The sequence below is a fragment of the Rousettus aegyptiacus genome, unplaced genomic scaffold (genome assembly GCF_014176215.1).
Source record: "Rousettus aegyptiacus isolate mRouAeg1 unplaced genomic scaffold, mRouAeg1.p scaffold_m13_p_6, whole genome shotgun sequence".
Classification (NCBI taxonomy): Eukaryota; Metazoa; Chordata; class Mammalia; order Chiroptera; family Pteropodidae; genus Rousettus; species Rousettus aegyptiacus.
The window spans coordinates 11,930,645-11,947,737 of record NW_023416309.1 but is presented as its reverse complement, the minus strand read 5'-3'; the positions used below and the strand labels follow the sequence as shown (position 1 = coordinate 11,947,737).

At 35.9% G+C, this 17,093-nt stretch overlaps 1 protein-coding gene and 1 pseudogene across 1 annotated transcript in view; one reads left to right on the top strand and one right to left on the bottom strand.

Moving 5' to 3' along the window:
* The window catches only part of LRMDA (leucine rich melanocyte differentiation associated), a 977,871-nt gene that overhangs the window by 316,101 nt on the left and 644,677 nt on the right, over window positions 1-17,093 (top strand). The gene's annotated exons all lie outside the window — the stretch shown is intronic.
* On the bottom strand, window positions 9,967-10,085 carry LOC118604903 (annotated as a pseudogene).

Sequence of the window (17,093 nt, the reverse complement as noted above, 5' to 3'; positions counted from 1 at the left end):
CTGGCTACTTAATGGAATCCAGCCATATTGGGTGTGATAGTCTGCTCAAGATTAATTTCATGTAATGAAGATCTGAAACAAGGTATTTAAGAGCCCCTCTAATGTTTCATTTATAGCAATCTATCAAAACGATAGATATTTAGCCTTCTTTATTGGATATGAAACATTAACTTAAGGCCAGTGCTGCTTTCTGTTTTAAATACCAATATCCATTACATGTTTCTTGCTGTAAGCATCTCTGACCCCTGCCCTCCATTTCATCAACCACCATGAAAAATCTGCCACCACTTCCCAGGGGACACGTGTCATATACTTAGCCTTAGGTTCTGATTCTCTGGCACCTGGGACAACTGACCAACCCTAGCCCTAACCCTGCTTGGGCTTTTGCAGACAAGGAGCTGGGTCCATGAGTAAATATTTACTTGGTATACACAATACTCAAGGCACACTGGGACATTGATGGGTATGAAGGGGACTCAACTTTGTTGAGTTTTACACTCAGTTGGAGAAGGGATATCTTACTTAGTTCACGAGGCAGCCTTGTTATTCTCAGGTCGATTATCTTTTTTTTTTTTTTTTTTGTCCAATTATGAGCTGCTGAGGCTTAGAATTTTCTGAACTTTTTCTCCTCATAACATCTTCCCATTTTTGACAGTATGAAAAATGTGAATTTTTATTGATTCCAATGAGTAGGAGAAGCCTGTTAGCCTCCAGGAGCCCCCTTTTGTCCAGGACCCCTTGGTTTGGTATTTGAGGCCCTAGAACAAATGCCCAGACATTTAATGTTTGTTGAATTTATGAATGAAAGAATGAAATATTTCTACTTTTTCTTCTTTAATGTTATTACCCATAGATGCCCAATATTATCCTTCTCTCCTCCCCACTTTTCTTTTTTATTATTGGAAATATATTTGTTCAGCACCCATTATTTGCCATTTTCCAGTATGGAATACATTCTTTCTAATTTTTTTTTCTGGCTAAAATGACATCTATCCTTTAGGACTTGACTGAAGACCTGTATCTTCCTGACTTGTATCCTCTGTATGTCTTTTACATTCCTCTTTGCTTTTTCTTCTTGAATTCTTAACCATTAATATTTGACTATATACTTGATGCTTGAAAATAGATGGAGGTTCTCTAGATATTTTTATCTAGACACAACTCATTTTTCTTTTAGATTGAAGTGTCTTCAAGGATAGGGGCCTATGCTTAGCACCTTTTCCATGGCACACACCCCACTCTTGGGCACATAAGATGTATTAGAGCCTGGTGATTTGATGTAGTCTGCAAAGACACAACCTAAATGAAAGTAGCAATTATTTTGTGTAAGACAAGGCAGAAGAATCACACAGTGGTTGATTTTACAATGTGTCACTCTCAGTATAATCTTTGTGACCTCCTGGTGAATATAACCATGAAGACCCCATTAGATTTGTCTTTGCTCTTCCTGAGGACTTTTCTGACCACTAGATGGCTGCCCTCCTTGACAGTACCTTTGGGCTCAGAGACTCGAGTGACTCCTATATTTCTTGATTTAATCAATGCTTGGTGGTTCAATATTCTGTCTTTTGCTTCCTTGTGACAACATCTGGGGAACCCTTGATTGGGACACCTTGTGGAGCCTCTGCTGTGAGCCATGGAGCCTTGCCACTTTCCCTCTCCACTCGGCAGACTTCATGGGAGTTTTTCGGGATTGGAGACGTCAGCCTTGTAGTACATCCTGTGCTTTCTTCATCACCTGTTGTGTGTTTTACCCAAGCCTTATCTCAGGCATCCTTTGAATCTTATTTGGCCAGAAATCTTTTGACAGTTGTGAACTTGGTTGTATTCCATTCTATCCCTTTCATTTTCAGAACATGCCCCCACTATCCATTTGTGTGCCGGGCCTATGATTTCCCTTGGCTCCCCCCACCCCTATGATCCATGGATACTGTTGTAAGAATTGGCAACTTGGAAACACCGAAGGGCCCAACCGCTCGATTCTTAACAACTATTTTTTGCCTTTTTAATTTGAAAATAATACTGGAATAAAACCCTTTCATTGTAAATGATACAAATAATAAAGAAAGCGAAGCCTGAAGATCTATTAGTTGGGTAGCATGTAACAGAAAACCAAAGCAGCGCTGGCTCATTTTCTTTCTGATGAGAGGAGCCCAGAGGTAGATGGGTGAATGATTTTATATTAGCTTCGTGAGGGCAACAGAGATAAAGCTTCTTTTTTTTTCTGTATCTTCTGTCTTTTTTCAATTGCATAATTTTCTACGTTGCTTCATGGCTCAAAGTAGCTGCTGGAGTTCCAGTCATATCATCTGAATTCTAAGCAGGAAGGAGGAAGAAGGGGAGAAGAGAAGAAAAAATGCATGCTTGCTCTTTGTCCCGTTTTCAATGAAGGACAAATTTGTTTATATTCTTACTGCTCACCCCTAGCCAGTTGTGTGTTGGAGCTGGCTTATCCTTGGTTTCAAGAACCAGTCGTTACATTCTCAGGAGTTTTGTGAGCCAGTTGACCTCAACTTGGTAACGTGAAGTTACATTAAAAAATTGTAAAAGTGAGCTGATTGTGAAACATTTACCAGCATACAACTATCCCTGGCTGCAAGGCAGACTGGAGAATGTAGTCTTTTAGTTAGGTGCAGTGCCACTCAGAATAAAATCAGGATTTTATTACTAAGGAAGAAGGAGGAATGGTTAAAGGGTAAGTGAAACTCTCTTTGAAACAATTCCCTCTACTTTGTACGGAATTTCCCCATTCCATAGCATGGGTCTACGTCCCCTATTTGGACTGTTTACCCTTTCTCTTTTTCAAATTGTGCAATAATAAGTATCTTTTTACATATGTATTTCTGCACATGAGCTAGCATTTGTGGATTAGCATTTCTTTGAGGTGGATTTGTTGAGTCAAAGAATGTTCCACTGCTTACCTTTTTACGAAAGAGCATTCACCAGATGGAGGTCTTTTTCCACCCCCAATATGTGCAGTGGTGAAGAATGTGGATTTTGGAACCACTCAAGGTATGAACACTCATTCTGGCTGTTTCTCACTGTGTGACCTTCGCCAAATTACTTAACCTTTCTAAACCTTCATTTTTTTCCCCTGATACTGTCTACCTCTGTAGAGGTTTGTGACAACGAAATGAGAATGTGACTACAGATTACTTAGAGTAGGGCCTCGCATGCTGTAAACCCACAATAAATGATAACTAGGGGCTTCTGCACATAGAAAGATGTGCTCATGCAGATGTACATACAACGTATATAGAGAAGAATAAAAACATGAAATGGAGTCTTGAGTGTTAATTCTGGGGTCAATATAAGTTGTAGAGGTAAACATAAGATAGAAAAGAGGTGGATGTTTAAGGCAGATTGGAAAATTATTCTACTAACCCAAGGGGCAGGTAGATATAGGCTAATTGATGGTTAGAAAAACCTCAGGGTAAATCAAGCATGTCTCCAATTCATAAGTACATATTATAAATATATTTAAAATGATCTTTACAACTATTCAGTTTTACATTTCTTTATCACTTAAGATACTTGAGTTGTGGAAGTTGACAAAATTCAACATAAATGTTCTTTTTCTCTCCCAACTGTGGTGAACATTGCACAGATGTGTAGTTAAGTATTTATTATGAACATGCAAATATTGATGTCCCCAAGGCCCATTCTTTGATTTTCAAACTGTTGTTGCTATATTTGGAATTGTTGATTAATACAAGTCTTTGCTCTGACATACAGCATGTCTGACTTCAGGGCTGCTGAGAACAGCATTGAGAAGAAAGGGGAAGCCAAAGCTTCATATTCATAGGGCTGGACAATATTTGAGGATGGGAGTTACTTTGGGAAAATAGTGAGTGGCAGGCAAGGAAATATACAAGATGGTAAAGGGTGTGCCTAGCATAGAGCTATACACATCATTGGTTCTCAATAAATAGTTGCTTATTTAAAAAGATAGGCTGTATGGAGAATAAACAATGATAAAATAATTATTTCATAGTGGTCTAGAACAAAACTTCTCAATCTTGTCACTGTTAACATTTGGGGTCTAATAATTCTTGTTGTGGGGGCCGTCCTGTACCAGTAGCATGGTCCTTCCAAGTTGTGATCACAAAAATTTTCTTCAGACATTTCTGTCTCCTGTGGAGCAAAATTGCCTCAATTGAGAACTACTTAGCTACAAGAACGGAAAAGAGCTAATAGCACATATTAAACAATAAGTATATGCCAGATGTTTAACTCGTTAAATCTTTGCAACAATTCTGAGTTGCAGGTGTTGTCGAAATCATTTTTGCAGGAAGAGAGGTAGAAAGAGGTTGAAAACATGGCCTACGGTTGGGCAGATGGGGTCCGATGCCTTTTTGCTTGTGCTCCTCTCCCTCCTAACATAGTCTGACTTACACATCAAGCGCCACGAGGACTTATACCATTCCTCTCCTTGATGATAGGATACAGGCTTCACTTCCTTGTGGAAACACTGCCAAATGCACTGTTTGCAAAAAATTATGGACTGCTTACATTTGTCTCATTGATTTGTTTTGGCTTATGTTTTACAGAGAATATGAGGTGGGTTGTTCCCCATTGGAGGACTACTGATAAACAAAGGGATGTGTAGTATTCTTATCCTTTCGAGGGCTGACAGTCTCCAGAGAGAACTCAGAAGAGGTCCAAGGGGAGTGTCTTTTGGAAGGGAACTCTCCAAGAGCTGTGATATCTTCTGTGTGGAAGGTAGCTTTTGCTGTCATGGTTCTTGTGGATATTTAGGAAAGCAAATGGGGTTTTCTTTAGGGGAACACAGACTATTTGCCTGTATGATCTTGTAGTTAATTTAGTAGATTTTTAACCCAAGTCCCACCAGAAGAGGCTTTGTTTTGAGTTATGGGTGCTGATTCTGTGAAGCATGTTGTGGGGGAAGAGCTTTTTGCCATTTGGTGAGGCTCTGGCCCAGGGAGAATTTTGGGGTGTGTAGCCAATTGTTAGAATTACGTAGTGGTGAAAATGATAACCTCTCATGTGACTAGCATACTATATTGCTCTCAGAGTTGGGGCAAGTTGTGTGGGGGGTGTCAGGAAATGAAGGAAGAAAATTATTGTTAATTCCTCTCCCCCTTTATATACCATCAAGAGAATATAAACCAATAAAAAAACTAAATGTTGGCAATCCATAAAATTCCATAAGTGGTAATAAAGAAAAACTGAAACTATATTGATATACAACCAAACAAGGTAATTATCATTATTTTTAAATAAAGCCATTTATCATCAATAAATACCAAGGGGGATAGGAAAAATTACAGGCATGACAATGCCATCTTCCATAATTATAGCTATTAAGAATTTAAAGCATAATTATGTGAGGAAGGAAAAACTTTTAGGAAAGCTTTGTGCCATTTTCTGCACAAAGTCAAGTTCTCACATTTCTAAACAGTCAGGATTCTGTAAACGTTCCTGAATGATTGGATAGATGCTTGTCCCAACTTAGAGGAACTTGTTTTCTAATGATCTATAATTCAGACCTTTCCTCTCCATTCCCAAGTTGGCCAGCAGCCTTGGAGGAAGGGCTGGAATCCAGGAAAAGGTATGTATGGTAATTATCTGCCCACTTCCTAAATGTCACTAGTCAAGATTACTTTATTTGCAGAAAGTTGGTTTGCAGAATCCAGGGTCTCATTTTTTTCATCCAAATAAACCTTGATTTAAGCAGCTACTATTGTCTAAATACCTAGGATTCAGGCCCTGGGAGTAAAGAAAAAGGAATGAGTAGCTACTTTTGCTGCCTAGTGACTTACACCAGCAGCCCCAAGCCTTTTTGGCACCAGGGACCAGTGCTCCTACCAGAATCTAATGCCTAATGATCTGAGGTGGAGCTGAGGTGGTGATGGTACCACTGGAGAGCACCTCAAATACAGAGGAAGCTTCACTAGCTTGCCAGCTGCTCACCTCCTGCTGTGTAGCCTGGTTCCTCCTAAGAGCCCACAGATCAGGTACCGGTCCGCGGCCCTGGGGTTGGGGATCCCTGCCTTACACTCTCAAAGGGAGACAGCTCTGCTCTCAATGTTGAGATGCAGGATAATCGAGTGGTTAAGATTATGCCTTGGAGCCTACCAGCCATACCCCAGTTCTGCCACCTGTGAGACCTTGCAAAAATTAATTAATGTCCCTACACCTCAGTGTCCTTATCTGTAAAATAAAGATGATAGTAGTACTACCTCTAGATCGTTATGAGAACTAAATGAAGTGATACATGAAAAGTGCTTAGAAAAGTGCTTGTCCCCAATGAGTACAATGTAAGTTAGCTGTCATTTAACCTGATTGACTAAGTACTGTGATTAGGTACTTTGGGTCTGGTACAATAGCAGCAGTTTGGGGACTTTGGGTCTGATATAATAGTAGCAAAGTTTTCTCTCACTGGTGGTCATAGCAGGCTCTGTGGACAAGATAATGACTGTGCTGAGTCTTAAAGGGTGAGTGTGTATTCCACACAGCGGAAACCACAGGGGCAAGAGAATGGACGGACTCCAGAAATAGTACAATGTGCATGGGTAATTATACGCTGTATTCCAGTGCAACAAAATTGAACCAGTGTCAAGCTGGAAGGTCTTAGAGGTATGGCAGACTCTGTGTTGACTACCTCTCGAGGACTGGAACCCCTATTAAATGCAAAGGTGATGGTTAGTCAGATTTGCATTCTAGATCTATGAAGGCAGAAAACAATGCCGGATTCCCTAACCAGTAACATGGGAGCCAAAGGGTAGAGTGAGGGGCAACTTTTAGAATTTTTATGATTAGAACTTCTACTCAGTAGGGCAATATTTCAGGGTTGTACATGTTTGTGGGAAATAAACACCTGGACTGATTGGTTCTAAGTTTTATTGTGGTAGTCATTAGTGCTATTTGGCAAATAGCCCAGTTCTCCTCCACTTCCAGGCACATATATAAATAAATGTGGGATTGTGTTTTCTGGTCCCCTTGTGGGAATGCGGTCATGTGTGTGAATGGGGTCATGTGAATAGTTCTGGCCCAGGAATTTTAAGGAAAATGATATGTTACTGTGGAGCTAGATCATTTTATTGCTGGTGTAAGATCCTTCAGAACTTGCTCATTTCTCTCATCACAGTGACAACATCATCCCAGATAATCTGCTCTATCAGCTAGATCTTACAATGAGGATGACATGAAGCAGAACTCCTAGCTCACTTCTAATTAATATGGATCATGAGCAAGAAACTTTTATGGTTTCAAGCCAGGGGTAAAAAACAAAAGTTGTCTGTAAAGGGCCAGGTAGAAAACATATTAGACTTTTAGTTTGCAGGCCATATAGTCTGTCACATCTACTCAACTTTTTTACACATAGAAAATATATGAACAAATGGGTGCGAATATGTCCTGATAAAGGTTTATTTATAACAGGCAGCAGACTGTGTTTGGTCAACAGGCTGACTTCTGCTTAAGGTACTGAGACTTAGAGGGTGTTTGTTACCACAGGATAATGGAGATGATCCTACCCAACTAGCTTTTAAAAATATTTTTTAAGCAAATTTAATTTTATTTTAGCATGTATTTTTAAATAGAGGAAGATTTCAGATGAAGTGAAATGCACAGATCTTACATGTACTGTAAAATGATTTTAATAAATGTATGTACTATGGATCTGCATCCCAATTAAGATATAGGACATTTCTATCATTTCAGAAACTTCCCTTTTGCTACTTTATACATCTTCTATTGGATACAACTGTCTTGTTTGTGGACTTCATATAAATGGGATCAGGTAGTATGTACTCATGTGTCTGTTTCTTTTTCAAAAAAACATTTCTGAGATTTACCCATGTTGTCAATATCAGAAGTGTTATTCCGTTGTATGACTATTTAATAATTTATTCATTTTCTTGTTGATGGTCGTTTGTAATTTTTGGTTATTATGAATAAAGCTATTAAGAGCATTCATATGAAAGTCTCTGTGTAGATCTAGGTTTTTATTTCTATTGGATGAATACTTGGGAGTGCAATTGTTAGATAGATATTGGTATAAATTTGAGGAAACTGGCAAAACACCTATCCGGTGTGATTGTACCATATACACTTCTGCCAGGAATGTGTGAGATTTCCAGTTACACTACATCCTTTTCACTATTTGGTGTTGTCAGTCTTTCTAACTTTATTTATTGCAATAGGTATGAAATGGTATCTCATTATGGTTTTAATATATTTTCCTGATGACTAATGATACTGAGTATCTTTTCATGAGTTAAGTGGACATTTATCATATATTGTGAATGGACTGTTAAAATATTTCCCCACTTAAAAAATTGAGTTATTTTTTGGTTATCGATTTGTAGAGTACTTTATATATTCTTACAAGTCTTTTGTCAGATATCTATATTACATCTGTATTTATATTTATTTCAAAAATTTCTTCCAGTCTTTAGGTTACCCTTTCATCTCCTTAATGATGCCGTTTGATGGGCAGAAAGTTTCTATTTTGATAAATATAAATGTATCTCTTTTTTGGGGGGTGGTAGTAAGGAGGGAAATTAGTATTTTCTGTGTTCTAAGAAATCTTTGCTGCCTTTGAGGTTATGAGGTTATTCTCTGTTTTCTTTTGGAAGCTTTAGAATTTTGGCTTTTATGCTTAAGTCTTCAATCAATGATGAATTAATTTTCACTTCTGTGAGTTTAGAATTGAGAGTCATTGTTTTTCATATGCTTATGTAGTTTTTTCAGCTTCCTTTATTCTTTTCAGTTATACTTCCCTTATTCAGTTATCTTGGAAACTTTATCAAAAATCGATTGACCATAAATATGTGAGTCTGTTTCTAGGTTATTTGTTATGTTTCATTGGTCTGTATTTTTATCCTTATGCCAGTGCCATACTGTTTTGATTACTGTAGCTCTATAGTAAGTCTTGAAACCAGGGGATATGAATCCTCCAAATTTGTATTTCTTTTTAAGAGTCTTTGCCTTTTTTTGGGTTCTTTGCTTTTCTGTGTAAATTTGAGGATCAACTTGTCAGATTCTACAAAAAAATACGTGTGCGCTCATGGTTCAAATTGCATTCATTGAATCTGTAGATCAATTTGTGGAAAATTGACATCTTAAAAATATTAAATCTTCCAATCCAAAAAAGATTGCATCTTTCCATGTACTCATATGTTCTGTAGCTTTTAGTGTAGACATCTTAACATGTCTTTTATTTTTTTGTTATCATTTTATGTTTTCGATGCCATTATAAGTGGAATTGTAAAATATTTCATTTTTCAGTATTTTGCTTTTAGTATGTAGAAATATGAAAATGAAATATATTTGATTTTTGTGTTTTAAGCTTGTATTCTTCAACCTTACTAAATTCGCTTAGTATTTTTAGTTCTATAAAATTTGTTAGGAGGTTCTGTGTAAGCCATCGATCGTATAATGTAGGAATAGAAACAGTTTATACTTCCTTCCAATTTTATGTCCTTGTTTCTTGTTCTCATCTTATTGCCCTGTCTAGGGCCATCATTACAGTGCCAAATAGAAGGAGAATAGACATTCTTGCTCCCAATTTTAGAAGGAAAGTGTTCAGTATTTTATCATTGTGTATTTTGTTGGGTATAGATTTTCTTAGGTGCCCTTTATCACGTTGAGGGAGTTCCTTCCTATTCCTAGTTTATCATGAAAGGGTGTGAATTTCATATAATGCTTTTCCTGCTTCTATTGAAATGATTGTATGGGTTTTCTCCTTTATTTTCTTGTTACATTGTGAATATAATTTGTTGATTTTTAAGGTTAAATTCAACATGTTTTCCTGGAATAAACATTACTTGGTCATGATGTATTATTCTTTTTGTATATTTCTGGATTCAGTTTGCTAATGTTTTTTTATTTTATTATTATTATTATTATTATTATTATTTTTAGGTGGGACAACTCTTGGTTGACCTCACAGATTACAAAAATCTTGTCAGTTTACAATCTCTTATTTTTTATTTTTTACACATACAGTACCTGGTCTTCCTAGGTGATCTCCCATCCAAGTACTTATCAGGCCCAACTCTGCTTAGCTTCCAAGATTAGATGGGATCAGGCTTGTTCAGGGTGGCATGGCCATAGACTCTTGCTAATATTTTGTTAAGGGTTTTGAGTCTATGTTCATGATAGAAATTAGTCTGTAATTCTTTTTCTTGCGTATCTGTCATATATGGGTGTATTATACTTGCCTCAAACTGAGTAGAAAAGTATTCCTTCCTTTTCTATTTTCTGAAAGTGAGTGTGTAATTTTTCTATTATTTTTACCTTAAATTTTTCGATAGAATTCAGCAATAAAATCCTTTGAGCCTGTTGATTTCATTTTTAGAAAGTTTAAATATATTATGAATTTAATTTCTTTAATAAATATAAGGCTATTGAGATTTTCTATTTTGTGTGTGTCAGTTTCTTTAAGCTTAAGCTGCATTGTCAAGAAATTTGTTTGGTCCTCTAATTGTTGAATTGTTGAACATAAAGTTATTCACAGTGTTCCATTATTATCATTTTTAATGTCCATAAACTCTTTAGTGATAACCTTCTTCCATTCCTGAATTGGTTTTCTTCTTCTCTTTTTTTCTTGTTTAGTCTCTTGCCTAGGGGTTTATCAGTCGTTCAAGCAGCTTTATCGAGGTAAAAATGCATTCCATAAAAGTTACCCATTTTAAATGCACAGTTTGGTGAATTTTAGTAATAAATGCATTAATACTATTCCATCACCACAATCTAATATTAGAACATTTTATTACCTCTAAAAATTACTGCTGCCCATTTGCAGTCACTCACTGTTCCCACCTCCTGCTCTAAATTACCAGTAAACTAGTCTCTGTTTTTATTTATCTGCATTTCCTGGACATTTCATACAAATGCAATCATACAGTATATGATCTTTTGTGCCTGGCTTCTCTCATTTAGGATAATGTTTCTGAGATTCATGCATATATGGCATGTCTCAATACTCTGTTCCTTTTTATTGCTGAATAGTGTTCCATTGCATGGATATAGATCATTAAGTTTATCAGTTGATGGATATTTAGGGTGTTTCCAGTTTGAGGCCATTATGCATAATGCTGCTATAAATATTTATGTACAAGTCTTTGTGTTGATGTATGTTTCCTTTCAGTGAGGTTGACACCTAGAAGTGGCATTGCTGGGTTGTATGGTAAATTTATCTTTAACTTTTTAAGAAACTGCTATACCGATTTTGTAAATGGCTACACTATTTTATATTCCCACCATCAGTGTATGAGGGTTCCAATTTGTTCCACATTTGCCCAACATTTGTTATTGTTTATCTTTTTTTAAATTTAATTTTAGCCATTCTAATGAGTGTGATGGTATATCTTGCTGTGGTTTTAATTTGCATTTTTGTAGTGACTGACAATGTAGAATGCTCTTTATCTGTTTCTTAGGCCATTTACATATCTTCTTTGTCAAGTATCTATTTAGATCCTTTGTCTATTTTAAAATTGGGCTATGCATCTTTTTATTATTGAATTGTAAGTATTCTTTATATATTGTGGAGATAATTTCTATATGAGGTATATAATTTGTAAATATTGTTTCCTACTCTTGTCTTATCTTTATTTTTTTTTCTAATGGTATGTTTTGAATTGAAAAAGTTTTACATATTGCTTCAGTCCAAAATATCATTTTTTCTGTTACAGATAATACTTTTTGTGTTGTATATAAGAAATGTTTGTTTAATTCAAAGTCATGAAGATTTTCTCTTGGGTTTATCAATTTTATTAATGTTTTAGAAGAACGAGCTTTTGTTTTTGTTGATTTTCTCTATGGTCAGTTCTTTTTCATTTCATTGGTTCTTTGTATATGCTTTGGTATTTTTTTTTCTAATATGTAAAATTAGGTCATGGTTTTAAACTTTTAATTTTATAATATAAGTATTTAAAGCTATAAATAACTCCCTCTGCCATCACTTTAGCTGTATCCATTAGATTATGCTGTTTTTTTTTATTAATATACAATTAAAAATATTTTCAAATTCTCCTTGCAATTTCTTCTTTGATTCATGATTTTTAAAGAAGTGAATTGTTATAATTTTTATTTCAGATTGTCTAGATATCTTATACTTTATTGAATTCTAAATTCTTTTTTTCAGAGAATATACTGTTTAAAATTTCAATATTTGAATATCCATTGAGACATTTTATGGCACAGCTAATGGTTTATCTTTATAAATAGACCTTGTGTACTTGAAAATAATGTATATTCTACAGTTATTGGGTATAGTGTTCTATAAATATCAGTTCGAATAATTTTTTCAGCAGTGTTTTCAAATCTACTATATTCTTACTGGATTTTGTTGCCATGTGGTTCTATCAATTACTTAGAGAGGGCTATTAATCCTTTAACCATAATTATGAATTTGCCAGTTTGTATATTATCTATGGTTTTTACATTATCTATTGTGAAGTTTTTTGTATATAAGTGCACAAACATTTATGATTTGTATGTCTTCCTGATGACCTGATCCCTTAATCATTATGTAATATCTCTATTTAAATCTCTAGTAGTACTCATTTCTTGAAGTTTATTTTTTTTGATATTGGTGTATCCGTTTCAGCTTTTTTAAACTTATATTTTCCAGAATACAAATACAGTTTTCCATTTTTTCACTTTCAACCTTTATGTGTATTTATATTATACATACATCTCTGTATATAGCATTCAGTTAAGCAGTTTTGTTTTATTCAGGTCAACGATCTTTTCTTTTTAATTATAGCATTTAGTCGTTTGCATCACATATTTATTGATAAGTTTAGGCTTAAGTCTAACATTTTTTAAGGTATTTTCTATTTGTCCCATCTGCTTTTACTTTCTTTACTCTTCTTGGTTTTTTGGCCTTCTTTTAGATAAATAGAATGATTTTTAGTTATATTAATTTCCCATGTAGCTTTAAAATTATTGTTTTAGCATTTTTTCTAGAGATTAAAATTTGCATCCCCAATTTAGCTTCATTTTCCACAGCCTACTCAGAGTTAATATTGTACAACTCTACATAAATGTAACAACTTTGCAACAGTTTAATCCATTCTATTTACCTTTTCCTCTTGTGGTGCTATTATGTTATTCACTTTTGCATCTATAATATAAACCCTGTGACACATTGTTGTAATTTTTGTATTAAACTCTCAGTTACATTTAAGATTAAGAAAAAAATGATTTTTATATAAATATTTATTACTTTAGATGTTCTTCTTCCAATAGGTAAAAATTTCCATCTGGCAACACTTCTGTTAAGCATAATTTAGTGTAATGAAGGTCAGCTGGAGATGAATTGTCTGTATTCATTTATCTGTAAAAACCTTTATTTTATCTTCATTTTTGAAGGATATTTTTGATATGAAATTTGGGATTGATGATTTATTTTTTCTTTTGTATTTTAAAGATCTTTTTCAATTAACTTCTGAGATCCATTTCTAATAACAAGCCAGCCATCAATTGTTTTGTTGTCCTATAAATTTAATGTATCTTTTTCCTCTGGATACTTTTAAGATTTCTTTTTCATCTTTTGCATTCAGAGCCTTAGTGTGGTTTTCTTTGTATTTATCCAGCTTTGGGTTTATGACGACTTTTTGGTCAGTATGTTGTTGTTTTTTTTTTTTTTACCCCAAAGTTGGAAAATTTATGTCCTTTATTTATTCAAATATTGGATTTGCCTCATTTTCTCTTCTCATCTTCCAATTGCATATGTTAGACCCCTTGATAGTGCCCTACATTTGACCGAGACTCTGCTCATTTGTTCTAATCTTTTTTTTTTTTTTTTAAATCATTTTAGATACTTTTATTATATAATTTTATTTGGTTACTTCTTTGTAGCTTAGAATTATATGTTGAGATTCCCCATTTGTTTACTTATTGTGATGCTCTTTTAATTATATGTTGAGATTCCCCATTTGTTTACTTATTGTGATGCTCTTTTAATTCCTTAAAAATATTTATAATAATTCTTTAAAGTCTAAACATTTGTATTGTCTTAGATCTGTTTCTCTTGCTTGATTTTTCTTTTGACGATTAATCACATTTTTACATGCCTAGTATTTTTCATTGTATAAAAGACATTGTGATAAAATGTTGCAAAGATTCTGGATTTTGTTACATTCTTCTTAAAAGTGTTGACTTTTATAATAGATTGATTTTTGCAACTGAATTACTGGCTGATACCTTGAACTTGAGGAGGCTTATTTGCACATATTCTTAAGAATGGCAGCTCAGTTTCAATTTTGCTATTGGTCTTAGTGCAAAATCGTAATGCTTAGGCATTGCCTGTACTTTTAAGGTGTTTCCCTTTAGAGATTTTGATATAAAGACCAACGTATTTACCTCGTCAGAATTAAAACTCCAAACTGACTCCTGTATGACGGACAGCTTACGAAGTCCCTGGTAGCTTTTTTCAGCCTTTCAATGTTAGTTTCTGCCAGACTATATGGACTTCCCTTGTGTCCCCCTGGTTCAGGAGTAAGCTAAGGATTTGTGAGGAGGGTGTGTACAGATTTTCTACTCCTATCATTTCTCTGCTCTCATATTTCCCTTTACAGTTTCCAACCACTTTGATTACCCTGCTCTCTGGCTTTTAAAGCTAGAGAGATTTCAGCTTTCTTCTTGAGTTCTAGCTTCTATGTGCACTGCAGAGAGCAAAGTTGTCTCAAGGGAAAAGCCATGTAAACATAGATATCACCAAATATGGTTCACTTCTTTAGTAAAGGTCAATGAATTTGCTCGATTCCTGCCTGCTTTGGTAGGCAGTCATTGCTTATATTTTCTTCAGAGTTCATAACTTTTACCTGTGGGAGAGTTAGTCTGATACTAGTTACTTCATCATTACCAGAACATGAACTCCCATAAATAGCTTTCTTTTATTCCTTTGTAAGGCTGGAAATGGGGATAGCAGTGAGGATGTGCTTCTGGCATTCTCTTCACTCTTTCATTTTCGGTGATTTGGGATATTTTGATTGTACAGACTCCTTCTAGGGAACATGGGTCTTCAGCTGGATTCCTGCCTTAACATAACTCTTATTTTTCATGGTGAATACCTTTTAATCAGATTGACCTCCATGCTTATTGGGGGAAATGTCCAACTCTACTCACCAAAAATGCTTAGAATTAAGTGGCTGAACCAGTGACTAATTTTATCACTGATATTCAATTTTTTTTCTTGTGCATCTAGATTCATTCACTTATTCAGATAATCATAATAGGCTGGGAGCCTATTGTGTAGGAGGCACAGTTCAAGGCCCTGTAGTTCAGCAATGACTAAAACGAAGCCACCACCTCTTGAAGCTTGCTTTGTAGATAGAGGAAGCAGAAAATAAACAGATAGTAAGCAACTGACAGGTAGCATGTTTAGGTAAGAATTCTCTGGTGAGGGAAATATTTGTCCTGAGACCAGAAGAATTAGAAAAAAATCCTCCCTTTGGAGGATTTAATAGAAGAGCACTTCAGACAGAGGGAATAGCAAATGCAAAGCCCTGAGAAGAAGTGTGTTTAATGAGCTGGAGTGAAGTTTTAGGAGTCTTTGTGAACTATAGTGAGTGCTTTGGTATTTTTTCTGGGTGAGATAAGAAGCATTGGATGGTTTTGTGTAGAGGAGTAACATAATTAGCTTATGTCTTAGACTCTAGGGGACAAGAGAAGAAGCAGGGACACCAGGGACATACAGGAGGATGTTGAGTTGTTGAGCGTCAGGGTGAGGGCCGGAGGCCTAGCTTTCTCCTGGGAAGAAGTGCTGGTGGCATCTGTTATTCCTCTGTTGAGCCTACCCCCTCCCAGTGTGGGGATGCAGGCATAGCCATAGCTGAGATAACATCAAATTGGATAACAGAGTTGCTCTGACCAGAGGACTCCCTGAAACTCTACCCGTCGCGAACTGCAGCCCTTCCCAAGACACATCCAGTGGTGTCCTCAGCATGTTCTGTGCCCCTTGCTGAGCAGCTCCAAGCCCCACACTGGTGGCACCCAACCTCAGTTTCTGGCATGACCTCTTGAGGTAACAAAATCACAGCACAGGTATCAGCCATCTGGGGATCGCTTGCTGTATCTTACCAGGTGACCCCGGAGGGGCATAGGCTGGAGTTAAACTTGGCCTGTAGCTGGACCCCTCCCAGGATTGTGGCACTGGATGCCTACTACATAAAGTCATGCTAATAAGACTGGAAGACATAGGAGCTTTACTAAGTACATAGAGAGAGACACAGAAAGGCAGCCAAAATGGGGAGGCAAAGAAGCATGTCCTACATGAAAGAATAGAGCTCTAGTAAAAATGGAGTCAAGCAATCTATCAGATGCAGAGTTCAAAACATTGGTTATAAGGATGCTCAATGAACTTAGGGGAAGAGTAGATGAACTCAATGAGAACTTTAACACAAATATAAAAAAGCATAAAAATGGAGATGGAAATTATAAAAGGGAACCAGACAGAAATGAGGAATATAGTATCTGAGATGATGAGTATATTAGAGGGAATCAGTAGAGTGGATGAAGTGGAACTTCGAATCACCAGTTTAGAGGATGGGGTAGCAGAGGACAACTAATCAGAACAGCAACAGGAAAAAAGAATCCCTCCCAAAAATGAAGATAATTTAAGGAGCATATGGGACAACATCAAAGATAACAACATTTAGATCATAGAAGTACTAAAAGGAGAAGAGAGAGCAATAAGTTGAAAACCTATTTGAAGAAATAATGATGAAAAACTTTCCTAACCTGGTGAAGGAAATAGAGATACAACCCCAGGAAGCTCAGAGTCCCAAAAAAGATGAACCCAAAGAGGCCCTCATCAAGACACATCATAATTAAAATCCCAAAGGTTAAATACCAAGAGAGAATCTTAAAAGCAGCAAAAGAAAAATGATTACATACAAGGGAGCACCCATAAAACTATCAGCTGATTTCTCAAAAGAAACTTTGCAGGCTAGAGGGGCTTGGCACAAAATATTTAAAGTGTTGAAAACCCAGGATCTACAATGAAGATTACTTTATCCAGCAAAGCTATCGTTTAGAGCAGTGGTTCCCAACCTTTTTGGCACCAGGGACCAGTACTCCTATGCGAATCTAATGCCTGATGATTGGAGGTGGAG